We start from the raw sequence: 13,820 nt of genomic DNA on the forward strand, positions 1-13,820 counted from the left end.
TCCAAGGATCATTGTCTTCATAGCAATATTTGGAGTTTTTGTAGGATAACTAATAACTCATTATACTGTATATGTATAACAACTGTTTCTCTGAATCTTTGTATGTTTATCAATTTTGCTAATAGTAAAAATTGCAATGGACAGTTTTGATTTTTTCTTTGGTATTTTTTAAATTTTAACAAATATATAAGCTTTTCTCTATATAGATTCTATATCTTCTTTCTTCTCTATGATGACGTTAAGTTTTGTTATATTATGATGTAATATAAAGTATATCTTGAAGTACATCTATATCTTAGGTATGGTATTATGGGCTGAAGTGTATCTTCTAAAATTTATTGGTTGAGGTCTTAACATCCAGTATTTGGAAGTAGGGCCTTGAACGAGGTAAAATGAAGTCATATGGGTGGGCCTTAATCCAATATGCCTGATGTCCTTATAGAAAGGGTATATTAGAACACAGACACGCACAGAGGGAAGACTATGTAAAGACACAAAAGATGGCCTTCCAGAAGCTGAGGAGAGAGGCCACAGAAGAAATTAATCCTGCCAACACCTTGACCTTAGACTTCTAACCTCCAGCACTGTGAGGAAATAAATTTTAGTTATTTAAGTCACCCAATGTGATACTCTGTTATGATAATCCTAGCAGAAAAATATATGTGCGTATAGATATAGATATATAGATATTACACATAACTATACAAAAATATATTGCATTTTTATAGTAGTGGCAGTAAGAAGTGGAGGATATAGCTAACTTTACCTCAGATAACTCATTTTGAAGATTATCAAGTGATTAATTCATCTTTTAGTCAATGTATTAAATGACATTTATTATTTATTAAATTCTTGTATACATCTGGCTCAGATTCTGGACTCACGTTTTGCACTATCTAGAAGGTTATATGGAAGTTGGTTCATGGAAAACCAAATTTGGGGATATATTATCAGTGAAGGGGACTTGGAAACACAGTGAATATGCTTGGCTTTACTCTCTGACATCTGTGGGTTTTAACTTAATTCTTAAGTTTCTCCAGTAGTGTACTGCCTACAATATCAAGACTGGTTCAGGAACTGTGGAACACGTGACTGGATGTTTTATAGGAGAAAGTGGCAGAGCATGAAGCCATCCACAGGAGGATAGATTATCTCTAATTTGCTAATAACTGACTACCTCCACTAGAAAAAAAATGAAGCTAGTCTGGAATAATCCACTTTTCTGAAATTATACTGACTTCTTTTATCACATGTTTTCTGCTAAATGAGCTTGAAGATCATCTTTCAGATGACATTTGTCAGAATTTTTCATAGGGTGAATAGAGATGAGCAGAATAATTTAGATGCATTTTTCTATGCTTTTGCTATAAACTATTTGCATTTATTAATACATATCATCTTGTCTTCAGTTTAAAGTAATTAATATACATTTTTTGAAATTTCATTATTTACTAATAACATGATTGTTTATTCTTTCATATAAATTTAACAACCTATCAATAATGTTTTAAACCATATTAGTTACCACTGCAGTTATCAGTTAACCACAATATTTTGCTAATGATTTAATAAAATGTATTTATTTAAAATAATTCATTTATGTCTATAAGTAAATTTATTTTATTACTACTATAAATGTACACAACAGAACATAAAATGTCATTGTTTAACTGAAAATACTTTTAATTTTTTTTTAAATACCAGAATTTTTAAACAAATAAAAATCATGAAATAACAGAGAAGAAAGAAAAAAATTGTGGTTTATCAGATACTTATTCTCTTCATTGTCTCAATCATACTGTGTAACGAGACCAGCATCAGTGACTAAAATGAATAAGCACTTATTTGGCTTGTAGGACTGTGGGTTAGTAATTAGACTTAGCTCTTCTGGATTGTTTTGCTGGTCTAAGATGGGTTCATATACACGCCTATGGTCAGATGTCTGTTGGCCTTCGATAGATGACTGCTCAACGTGTCTCTTACCTTAAAGCAAACTAGCCCAGGAATGCTCTGTGGGCAGTAGTAGGAATAGTAGTACAGAAGTAGAAATAGGCAAGTGTTTTCTTGAGGTTCTGCTTGAGTCAGCTGATCACATCTCCTAGGCCAAAGCAAGTCAGGTGGTTAACCCCAGATTCAGTGTACAAGAACAATTGGTGTAACATCAGGAGCAGGGACAAAATAAAACTTTTTGCAAACTATCACACTTGGGAAATTTAATTCCTAGTGCTTATAGAAATAATTTTTCTTTTTGTGTCTCATCTGTTATGGCATCATGTGTTGCAGATTCAAATTTTATCTCTAGCTTTATATTCTAATCAGCCTAAATCAGAAATGTTTTGATAAATTTTATCAGAGACATTACATTGTTCACTATGCAATGATAACAGTGATAGTTTCTATAAACTGAATGGTTCTAGATATTTTGAGGAGGTGAAAAATACATCAATATTTATGTAATGTTACTGCCTCAAAGATATAGTCAGGGATTTTAGAGTTTAAAAATTAAAGGTTGGAGCAGAATCAGGAATAATACCAGATATCCTATTTTAATATGGTGGAGCTAAACTGTTATCTCTTTATTTAATTTAAAAAACAATATAAATATCAAAATGATATTAATCATGATTGTTTTGTGTTGTTTTTATTTAGCAAACAACCATAGAATACTTTCTTCTTTGTTGATCCAATTTTGAGTCTTTCTGACTTTTCACTATGAATGTAATTTAGTTTATCACAGCTCCTTTGGTACAAAAACTATAATTTCAGACAGCTCTAATATCTTCCTAGCATCCCTAACTGTGCTGTGATTTCCCTTTGGAGATCCCTAATGAGCCATTTTCTTGGGACTGCTGTCTGATCTCTTACAGTCCCTTAACATAAGGTATAGTACCCTGAGCATAAAATAACTTCTTATCCACTCAATTTGTTCTTGAATTTGTGTAATTTTTCTGTTACTTTCATGCTTTCATTCCCCATATACAAAATCATATACTAATTCTATTTTTTAAGAACAATGAAATATTAATACATGATTCTTAATTATGTAAGTATTTTCAATGTATATTAATAAAAATAAAATAATGATACTAGTGTTTTAGAGGGAAAACGTCTTGCTTCGTTGTTTCAATTATGTCTTTATTTTTTCTGTTTAAAATATGAATCATGACCAACAAATTGCAGATCATTAATATCTTGTGAAATTTCTTTGAAAGATAAATAATGCTATAAATATCTGAAATTTGTTGGACAATATTTTCTAATTTATTTAGAACACAAATATAAATGATTATAAAACTTCTAGATTTCATTGTTTTAACTTTCAGGTACCTTGACTTGTGGTAGCTAGGTAAATATTTAACAACCGGTGCTACCAAAAAAAAAAAAAGGTCTAATTTGGAGTATATATAGTTCAAGATATCAATGTGATGCCATGAATGCAGCGTTGGGAAGAGGTGTATGCAATCATCTCTTTGAGCTAACTGTGAGCAGCCTCTGTGAATGGGCTCCGGCACCCCTGAGTCCTTGAATATCTTGTTTCACTTTCTTCAAATGATATAGTTATTTATATATATACTCTCTTAGTTCTTCTGGCAATCAAAAGACCTACAGGGATTAATAATAAAAATTATTTATGTGGACTTGGGCCAGAACTAAGTTAGGTATATTACAGGGACTACAGTGAACTGGAGGGCTTATCATATCAGCTAAATGGCACAGCAATTACCTAGTTCTAGAGGACTATCTCTGGAATATTTCCAGGTTCCCTTTCTGTGAAATCATGTTTACTGAGTATTTCTCCTTAAAAAGATATATTTTCATTAATAATTCCTATATGAGATAATATGTACATAGACTTTAGTGTTCCCTAGTATTCCACTCTACACTAGCCAGAGATTCATAGTCACAAGGTTTATACATATGCATGCAAACACTTTATATTAGAGTCTGGTTGAATGTGTTACCATGAATCCATATTCCTAGGAAAAAATATATGGCTCAAAATGAGAACACATAATGCTAACGAAACAACAGATGTAAATATAATACACCACTAAATGAAAGAATAGATAAATTGGACTTTATATTCAAAGACTTCTCATCTTCATGTCTCACTGTTGAAAAATCAAAAGGCAAACCATAAATGGGACAAAATATTTGCAATACTCATGACTCTAAAAAGACCTGTGTCTTGAATATATAAATAACTTTTAGAATTCAATAAGAAAACCACCAAGAAAAAAAATAACCAAAATTGAAAAAATACTTCACAAGGAAAGATATGTTAATAACCAGTATACACATGAAAATATGCTCAACCTCACTAATCATCAAGAAAATACTAATTTGTATTAATTTAAGCCACAGTGAGATACAGCTTCATATCTGCTAGAATGACTAAAAGACAAAAGACTCGTTATCATTTTCGAGAATGTTAAATGTTAGAGAATGCAGATCAGAATAAATTCCTTCAGAGGAAAACAAAAGATAAAATTCTGAGCAAATATGGAAGGATTAACCTGTGATAAATCTATTTTCCTTTTAATAGGAAGGAATGAAATCACTATGTGCACAGAATAGGTACAATTCTATTTGTGGTAGAGTAATAATGTTAGAGTTCTTGACATGTATTTTCTCAGAGGTCTAAGAAGCAGGTTTATCATTCGGTAGTGAGACTTATTGAAGATAGTGGAGAAAGGAGACATTAAAATCTGTTACATTGGAAAGCAGGAAAAATGGTAGGATTGCTGGGCAGTGTTGTCTTCATTTGCATTTGGGTGATTTTATAGTGCTAATATCCAGTAGAGGCTGAGAGGACAGAGTCTGGAGTCAGACCACATGAATTCAAATCTTATATCTGAAAAATCCTATACGTGATATTGGAATATTTTCTTGTGCTTCTCTTTCCTCATGTGTAAAATTAGGATACTTAAAGTAGGTTGTTTTCAAAGGTGAAGTGAGTTAATATATGTAAATATTTAGATAATTTATGTATATAGTGTTATCTCTTTGTTAATAATAGAAATATCTCTATGTTCAGGTGCTCGGGAACACAAGGAAATAAATAAGGAAATAGACAAGGTATAGCTGGGAAAAGACGCATAGTTACACATAGACATATAGAATCTGCGTTGGAAATTTTTCAGATCAGCGCACTGGAGAGTGAGTTTAAACAAATACCCTATGCTAACACATATATATGGAATCTAAAAAACAAAACAAAACAAAACAAAACAAAATGGTACTGATGAACCTAGTGGCAGGGCAGGAATAAAGACGTAGACATAGAGAATGGACTTGAGGACATGGAGGGAGAGAGGGGGAAGCTGGGGCTAAGTGAGAGTAGCATGGACATATATACACACTACCAAATGTAAAATAGATAGCTAGTGGGAAGCAGCTGCATAGCACAGGGAGATCAGCTCGGTGCTTTGCGACGACCTAGAGGGGTGAGATAGGGAGGGTGGGAGGGAGGCTCAAGAGGGAGGGGATATGGGGATATATGTATGTGTATGCATGTGGCTGATTCACTTTGTTGTACAACAGAAACTAACACAGTATTGTGAAGCAATTATACTCCAATAAATTTGTATTAAAAAAAAAAAGGAAAGAACATTCTCAAGGGTATTATAATGAACCGGAATCTATGCTGAATAACAAGAGAAGTGAGAATGTGTGGGGTAATAGTAGTGAAATAATGGGGATGGAGTTATGAGTTGGATTTCTACATGAGTTGGGTAAACAGTCAAATAAGAGAGGAGTATAGAGAGTATATTCAGAAAGTTGGACAATTCAGATTTCTGAATCAATGTATTTGCAAATCAAAGATTTTAAGGTCCGATAATGGGGATGGAGACTGACATGATATGGGGGAAATGGTTTTGGTGGATAAGAAGATCCAAGGGACTGAGTGGTACATTTCTGGACTAATCATCTATGTGCAATTTGAGGTTATACAGAAGAGTAAAAGCAGGAGGAGTACTATGAGCCAGATTCCAAAGGTCTTAATATCCGAACCAGAGCCAATAAGAAGTCTGAATATGAAGTACTACATAGGATTGAAAGTGGTATCTCATATCACGTGCTTCATTGAAACTAAATCTTTTATAGGAGGAAACAAGATAAAAGTTTTGGAAGTACAGTGAGAAATGAGGAAACCTACACTACCTCCATCTTTGCTGGTGCCTAAAAGCCTTCACCTGAGAGCTATACTAAAGAGGGCAGTATCACTGAGGTCTATCTGGGTTAAGAAGACAAAATGAACTTTCAGAAAAGAGGTTAAAGGACATTTGATAAAATGTTCAGGAGGATGGGGAATGATGTAGAATTGGGATATATTAGAGGATATATAGAACATAATGGAATATAAGTCAAAGTGAGGAAAGATGGGCCTGGGAGACTGGGATTTGTGCCCTTAAATAAGTAGAGTCTAGCACATGGGTTGAAACTTGATAGTCTCTTAAAGATAAACAGTCTCTCATCTCTAAGAAGATATTTGGAACATCCATGCAACTATTCTGTGCTGCAGCTAATTATTGTTTGCTGGCCTGGATTAAGGGCAATCCTGGTGGGAGCATTAGGCTTTCAGATGACCTTTGGTGACCACCCTTTCTGGAAACTATGAGGAAAGACCTAGAAATGAACAAAGAAACAAAGTTCACATACACTAAAGTTCCTGCGTTGTGAGCATCAAAATGCCCCCATTTTTTTCATTCAAAATATTTCCTCTGTTTAACATATAATTTCAATTGATATCTAACAATATGAAAACTTTTAAATGTACATTTAAATATATCCAATTTTTGATTAGTCTGTGAAGGTGAAAGATCATAGACATTATGAAGAGTGATATCAACATAAATTGTTTTAACCCATTCCTTAATTATATAATTTCTCACTTGCAGAGTGTGCTATAAATAGTAACCAAAATTTCTTCGTAGCAGTGCCAATCTTCAGCTTAGCATATGAATTCAAACAGGAGAGACTGAAATTCTGATCAGTGTGTCCTGTGTCTTCAGTTTAACCTGAATTCCTGCTGATTGACCTATGAGGCAATAATGACAGCTTCCTCACTGAGAAGGGTCACTGATAACTGTACCACTTAATGGGCACTGCCCTTCCCAACCCCATCACCAAAGAGTAAAATAGTTTATTTTTCCTAAACACTACAGTAGGGAGTTTTCGGAGTAAGGACTCTTTTCAGTGCACAATAACATATCAGAATTCGTGTATAGACAATAAAGCAGCATATCCACAAATCCCTAGAACACCAAGCTGGATATTCTCCTTTCTGCAGGTTTCTTCTACATGTTTTGAGGTGAAAACAATGATAAAGGCATTGCATTGCCTCCCTGTCCCAATTGACAACAAGTCCGTTGAACACTATCTACAAACATTGCTTTCTAATATTCTGCAAGGCTGAATTTTTTTATTTAAATGGTGGCTGTATAAGTTCCAAAGAACAGTGGTTAGTGATCTGTTTATCAGGCAGATAGATACCCTCTCTTAAGGAATGATCTTTATCTTCCTTCGCAGGTTGTGGAATCCTTAAAATCAGGGAACATATCTCCTTTCACTTTTTATATTTAAATGTATCTGTATTGCTTAGTAGAATGCTAATTAAAGGTGTTTAATAAGTGTATGTTGACTTTTTGCAGATGTGGCAGCATCTAGGGAAAAGGAAAGTCTTTTCTTCCTATACTTATATTCCTATTATGTAACACTAGACAAGAATCAGAATGACATATGACTTCAATAAAATCCATTAAATGTTTATACTGTATTAAATGCTCAAAATCTACGATGATGAAAAATAAGGTACAGCAACAGGCCTCTAGCAGTTTGTAACTTAGTGTTCTGCAAGTATCTATGTACTCTAATAAATCCATAAGTCCATGTGACTTAGTTTTTGCAGAATTATTTTTTTTTAAAAGCATTCAATTAGATCACTTGTTAACATTAATACATCTGAAAAATCAATTTCTTCCTTCCCCAATTTCCACTGAACAGGGACCATCCCACAGGTTCACATTCCAAACTCCACAAGCCCTATTATGAATTTAGGGAACTTTGTTCTCTCACTCCCTTTTCTCTCATTAATACATTTATTAGAGAGCATGGCACCCTCCCAGCAAGCAAAAGGAAGAAAATAACTGAGAGAAAAAATAGATAATAGGAAGTCTGTGAACACTCACATATTTAAAAAATTCTTCTTAGTATTTTATTGGCCTCCTCAATTAGATTATTGGAATAAGCATAAAGCAGAATATTCTTCTACAAAACATTTTTTTTTCACAATACATATGGAGGATGCAAAGTTTTATGTTTCATTATATTGTTCATAATTCTAAGAGCAAGTTTTAAGGCAAGTTTTCCTTTGTGATGTTGATTTCTTACAATATTCACCCAATGTCTCTCAAACTAAAGGGCAAACCTAGCTGGTCCATTCAGTGTCACATGTTTTGAGCAATACATCTTTTCCATTCTAAAATAATATTTACCACCAATAGTTCTGTACAATTTAAGTAAACCTAAAGAAACTTTTTTTTTTTTCCAACTTTTCAGGACTTTATTTGGTTTCCAGGACCAGATCCTGTACATTTCCAAGCTTCCTACTCCAACCCCACTAATAGTATTTCACCTTCAAAAGTTTGATTTTTTTTTTTTTTCCTGGAATGTCAATGATACTCATGGTTTGCTGGTTACATCTTCAAGTCACACTTCTCCTGCTTTATTTTTTTATTGTGCATTTTTCCAGCCAGCACGTTTGCTGCCTTTCCCCTGAAGAATCTTGTTCCACTCCTCCAGGACCTTCACCTCTTCCAGAAGGGCCTTTTCCTCCTCTTGAAAAACACTGTTCTCCTCTCTCAGAGCCTTGTTCTCTTCACAAAGGGCCTGTTCCTCGTTCCACAGAGCTTGTTCTTCCATCTCCAGCACAAGTCCTTCTTCCATCAGGGCCTCTTGCTCCATCCTGATCGCACACTCCTGATGTTGTAGGGCATTGATCTCCTCATGTAGGGAACTTATTTCTTCTTGAAGGGCTTTCGCCTCGTTCTGGAAGGCTTTCTCCTGTTCCCTGAGAGCCTTGATCTGAACTTCCAGGGCTCGATTCTGTTGCCAATAAGACTTACTTTCTGTGTTCAAGGCATTGACTTTTTTCCCCAGGTGGTTTTTGGTTTTCTAAAATCACACTTTTAAACTTACACAGCAGCTGGTTTTGCTGTCTCAGGGACTGGTTCTCCCCCCGGATTAACTGATTGTCCATTCGGAAAGCTTTGTTTTCTCCTCGAAGGGCTTTGTTTTCTCCCCAAAGGGACTTGTTTTCTTTTCTGAGAGCCTTGTTCTCAGCCCTGGACACCTTATTGTCTCTCTGAAGATTTTTTTCCCACCTCCTGAGATCCATGTTTGAGCTTGTTTTGATCTTGGGTACAAGAGAAGAAAGAGGAAAACAAATGCAGTGTCTTCCATCTTTTAAATTCAGAGACAACCATTGTTTCTTAGTGTTTTTTCTGAGAAGAGTATATAAGCTCCCGGTGTGCTGGGTTCAACCAAAGGTGAACTAATGATATTTGGAACAAAAAAGGTCCTAGATTTGTTGAGAATGTGTTTGTATAGAATTGGCTGTTGGTTGACTTGCACAAATAGTAAACCCAGCAGGGATCTAACAAGGCTCAGCCAGGCTCACTGCAGGGAAAAAAAAAGTGAATTTATGAAGAGAAGTCAGCAAATTAACTATTAGGTTGATATAAAAAAAACTGAATAAGTTTAAATCTCAACACACAAAAATTACACAATAATAATTCTAGATTACATATTGAATCTAGATGCCAGATAAAGGTTAACGTGTTGAATTGTTATCTGTGTTAAACTAAGCTAAACTCTGAGCTAAACTATGTATAATCAACTATTAATCTTTCACTAATATATTCATTATTTTAATTAAATCACCTGCTATTGGTGTGGAAAAATACCATCTCTTTTAAAAAAATGTCTTGCTTTGTAAGAACTAGAAAATATTTTTAAAGAAGTTATACACTATAATTTTTACCATATTTACCGAGGCATTTAGTAGTAGTATTACAAATTTAAACAAATATTCACACACTTACATTTCTGTGGTCTCTGAATTCCCTGCAAGCCTGATTTCTCTTAGTACTAGAAAACAACTTGTCAGGATTTTATGTCATCAATAGTGATGTCATATGGTGTTGACACTAATGATATAATGGGTGCTATATGTAGTGTTTGGCTGGTTTTTGGTATGTTTTTTAAGAAAAAAATATAATTTAAAAAGTAAGGTCATATTTGATACCTGTCTATACTATTAATGAATATGTATTTAGTCCTTGCTTTCATCTAAATTATTAAAATTAATTTATAAGATTTATTTTTATTATAAGCAAAATAACTTCTAATTATCATAACCTAGGAATTAACAAGTACTAATAAACACTGTACAATTAAAGGTGAAAATACTTTAAATGATTTTAAGATCACTGAAACAATAATATACTCAATAATCAGTATTAGGTAAATTTGTAAATTATACTAAGGAAATAGCACTGGACACATTTTAATTCCAGTAATCCTATCTAAGGTAAATTTTTAGATTATCCAATATATGTCTACTGTTAGAATATAAAGCAAAAGAGTATTTTTATAATTTTTTAAAATGTAAACTTTTGGTGAAATATTAAAACATTTAAATATTAGTATATTACATAGATGTCACAATGTTTTAAATATTTATACTTATAAAATTATAATTGGCTTAAGGTATAAACTTGAAAATAGAATATATAATAGTATGTATAATCCCAAACCACACACCTTCATAAAGATTTGCCAGTTTATTCACTGTGCCAGATTTCTTACCAGCTATTTACATTATATCTGTTTAATAAGATTGAAAAAGTATTTTTCTCACACATTCATAACTCTCTAACTTAATAAAATAGATTAAAAAATTATAATGGCATGGAATGAGAGTTAATGTAAAATTAAGAGGATCTATGTGAAATTTTTCAATTTCTTTGTTTTTAACTTTATGAGAGTGAAATATCCATTTGATCATCTTCATCTATAATTGAATTGAGAAAATATTTTATGTAACTATGTACCGGCTTCTTCTTTATACTAGTGTTCCTAGTCTAGCTGTTTTACCACTGCTACCATGGTAGCTGAAGATTCAGAAAGAGTTCCAAAGACTTTGGAACATTCTGTGTTAGAATGCTGTAATTCTTGAGACTTAAGGACAAACTGGGAAGCAAGAAGAAAATCTCTGTTGCCCTTGATCTATTGAATAAATTGAATTTATAATTTAAAACTTTTCCTCAATCTACAGGCCCAGATGGTTTCATCTATGGATTCTTTTAAACATTTAAGAAAGAAAGAATATTAATATTTCTATGAACTCTTTCAGATGAGAGAAAAAGAAAATAACTTGTTGTTTTGAGACCACATTACTTTACATAAAACCCTGGCAAGGATATTACAAGAAAGAAAAACTATAGTCTGAAGTATCTCATAAACACAGATGCAAAAATCCTAAACAAAAGATTAGTACACCAAGTACAACAATACATAAAATGCAAAACGTGTCATCCATTTAACCAAACTGAGTTTAATTCATGAACACAAGATTGAGTTAACATTGGGAAATCAATTAATGTCATTCACTACATTAATTTATTCTGTTAAGAACAAAGGAGAAAACTTTCATCTCCTGCCAAGATGAGAAAAGTAATTTCAGAAGATTCAGAAAAAGCATTTTATAAAACAAAAATCAACACACTTTCACCATTAAAACCAAACCAAACTAACAATACCATTACCAACAATTTTTTAGCACAGTAAGAGCAGAAAATAACTTCTTTAATTCAATTATGAGTATTAAGAAAAACCTGCAGAAACATACCAGATGATAAAATACAAATAGATCACAAGTATATTAAGATGCCTGCTATCATCACTTTCATTCTTCATTGTCCTGGAATTTTTACTATGACAAGATAAGAAAGTATGTAAGGATTAGAAAACAATAAGGCTCTCAGGATTTGCAAGTAATATTTCAAACATTTCTGAGAAAATGTTAAATTATTATAATAAAATAGTTAAACTACAGCTAACCTATTAAAATTGAATATGATTTAGTAAGCTTATTGGATATAAGGTCAATCTAAAATCAGCTTTATTTACATATACTCAACTAACGATTGGAAAAGGAATTTTATAATTATATATTATTTACATTGGCAGCAAAAGCATCTAGAAATGAATTTATGCAAGACCTCTATATAGAAAAATATAAATATTATTGAGAGAAATTACTGAGCTACAAATAACAGGAAGAGTAGACCATGTTTATGATTGGAAGGTTCAATACTGGAAAGATGTTAAGCTTCATCAAATTGATTTATATTCAATGAATTCTCTGGAAAAATAATCCCAGCAGTTTGTATAAGCCCGTGTGTGTAAAATGAAAAGTTGATTCTCATATTTCTATTGAAATGCCAGGAAAAGCAATGACAATCTTAAAAAGAAGATCAACTTTCTAAAAAGCTATAGTAAATCAAAAAGCGTTGTGTGAATTCAAGGATAGATAAGTAAACCAATGGGACAGAATAAGAAGCTCAGAAACAGATGTACAAATTCATGGACTCTTGCTACATGGGATAAAACTGACAAATCTCACAAACAACAGAGTCAAGTGAAATAAACAATACATCTCGCATGATTTTATTTAAAAAATGCAAAATCATGTGATAATGTATGATATTACAAGTCAAAGTAAAGAGAATTTCTTAGAGGTAAGGATGTGCTAATGATGGCATGCTAGCAGTGTTCAATATTTACTTCTAGGTGCGTATTCCTAGAGTTTGCTTATTGCTTGATATTTCATAGAGCTACCCACATGATTTGTGTGCTTTTATGTATGTATGATTTACTCAAAATATTAATGTAAAAAGCAACAGGAGAAAATGTTCACACATAAATTGATGTATGTGTGTGTTTGATGTTTTTATAGAAGTCTACCACTTAATAGCAGTGTTATCTTGGACAAGGTAACTTTTTCTCTCTTCATTTCGTCAACCGCGTAATGAAGAATACCTGATTATTTTCGTATGTGGATACAATGAATGAACTACATATAAGGAACTTGGAGGTTTGTGTGGCCCATGATAAGTGTGAGTCACCACCACCACCATGAACATCGTCATTATTATTATTTTTTTAAAAGTTTACTTATAGGGAAAAGAACTTTCTAACATGTCTTTACATCTGTATCAAATATCACTGGCATTGTTGCTCCTTTCACAAAATTTGCTGTTTCAGGATTTTCTAAAATTCTTGGTCAAATACGTTATTTCTGATCTCCTCAGATAAATCATAAACAAACTTCAAGTCAGTCTTGCCTTTGATTTTTATTCAAAAAACTATTAAATAGAAGAAAGGGAAACAAAGAAAGTGACTCCCTGACTGTTTATTTTTTAGTAATATTAGAAGATAAAGACTTGATTAAAGGAAAACATGTCATGTTTAATAACATCATTTTAGAATGGAATGTTTTCAAGCTTTCTAAGCTTTTTTCTAAATATCTGTTTATTGATTTGTAGATGAATAATCTGGTTTCAGACTTTTAATTTCTTTTAACTTGTTGACTAGTGCCATGTTCTCTTTAGTAATGTAAGAATAGTGCCCATATAATTGCGGATTATTGGGTAGAGCTAATATAGTAAAGTTTCAAAATCACATCCTCAGGAAACTTCTTGCAGCTAGTCGGGAGTCACCTAACACCATTTTGTAGTTAACATGATTTATTT

General features: G+C 32.7%; 1 pseudogene across 1 annotated transcript; it reads right to left on the minus strand.

Moving 5' to 3' along the window:
- Positions 1-3,558: 3,558 nt before the first annotated feature.
- On the minus strand, positions 3,559-12,969 carry LOC309647465 (annotated as a pseudogene). Its single transcript has one exon. The product of its transcript is annotated as an uncharacterized misc_RNA (transcript).
- Between the last annotated feature and the right edge of the window lie 851 nt (positions 12,970-13,820).

This window comes from Balaenoptera physalus (assembly GCF_965194825.1).
Source record: "Balaenoptera physalus genome assembly, chromosome: 18".
Classification (NCBI taxonomy): domain Eukaryota; kingdom Metazoa; phylum Chordata; class Mammalia; order Artiodactyla; family Balaenopteridae; genus Balaenoptera; species Balaenoptera physalus.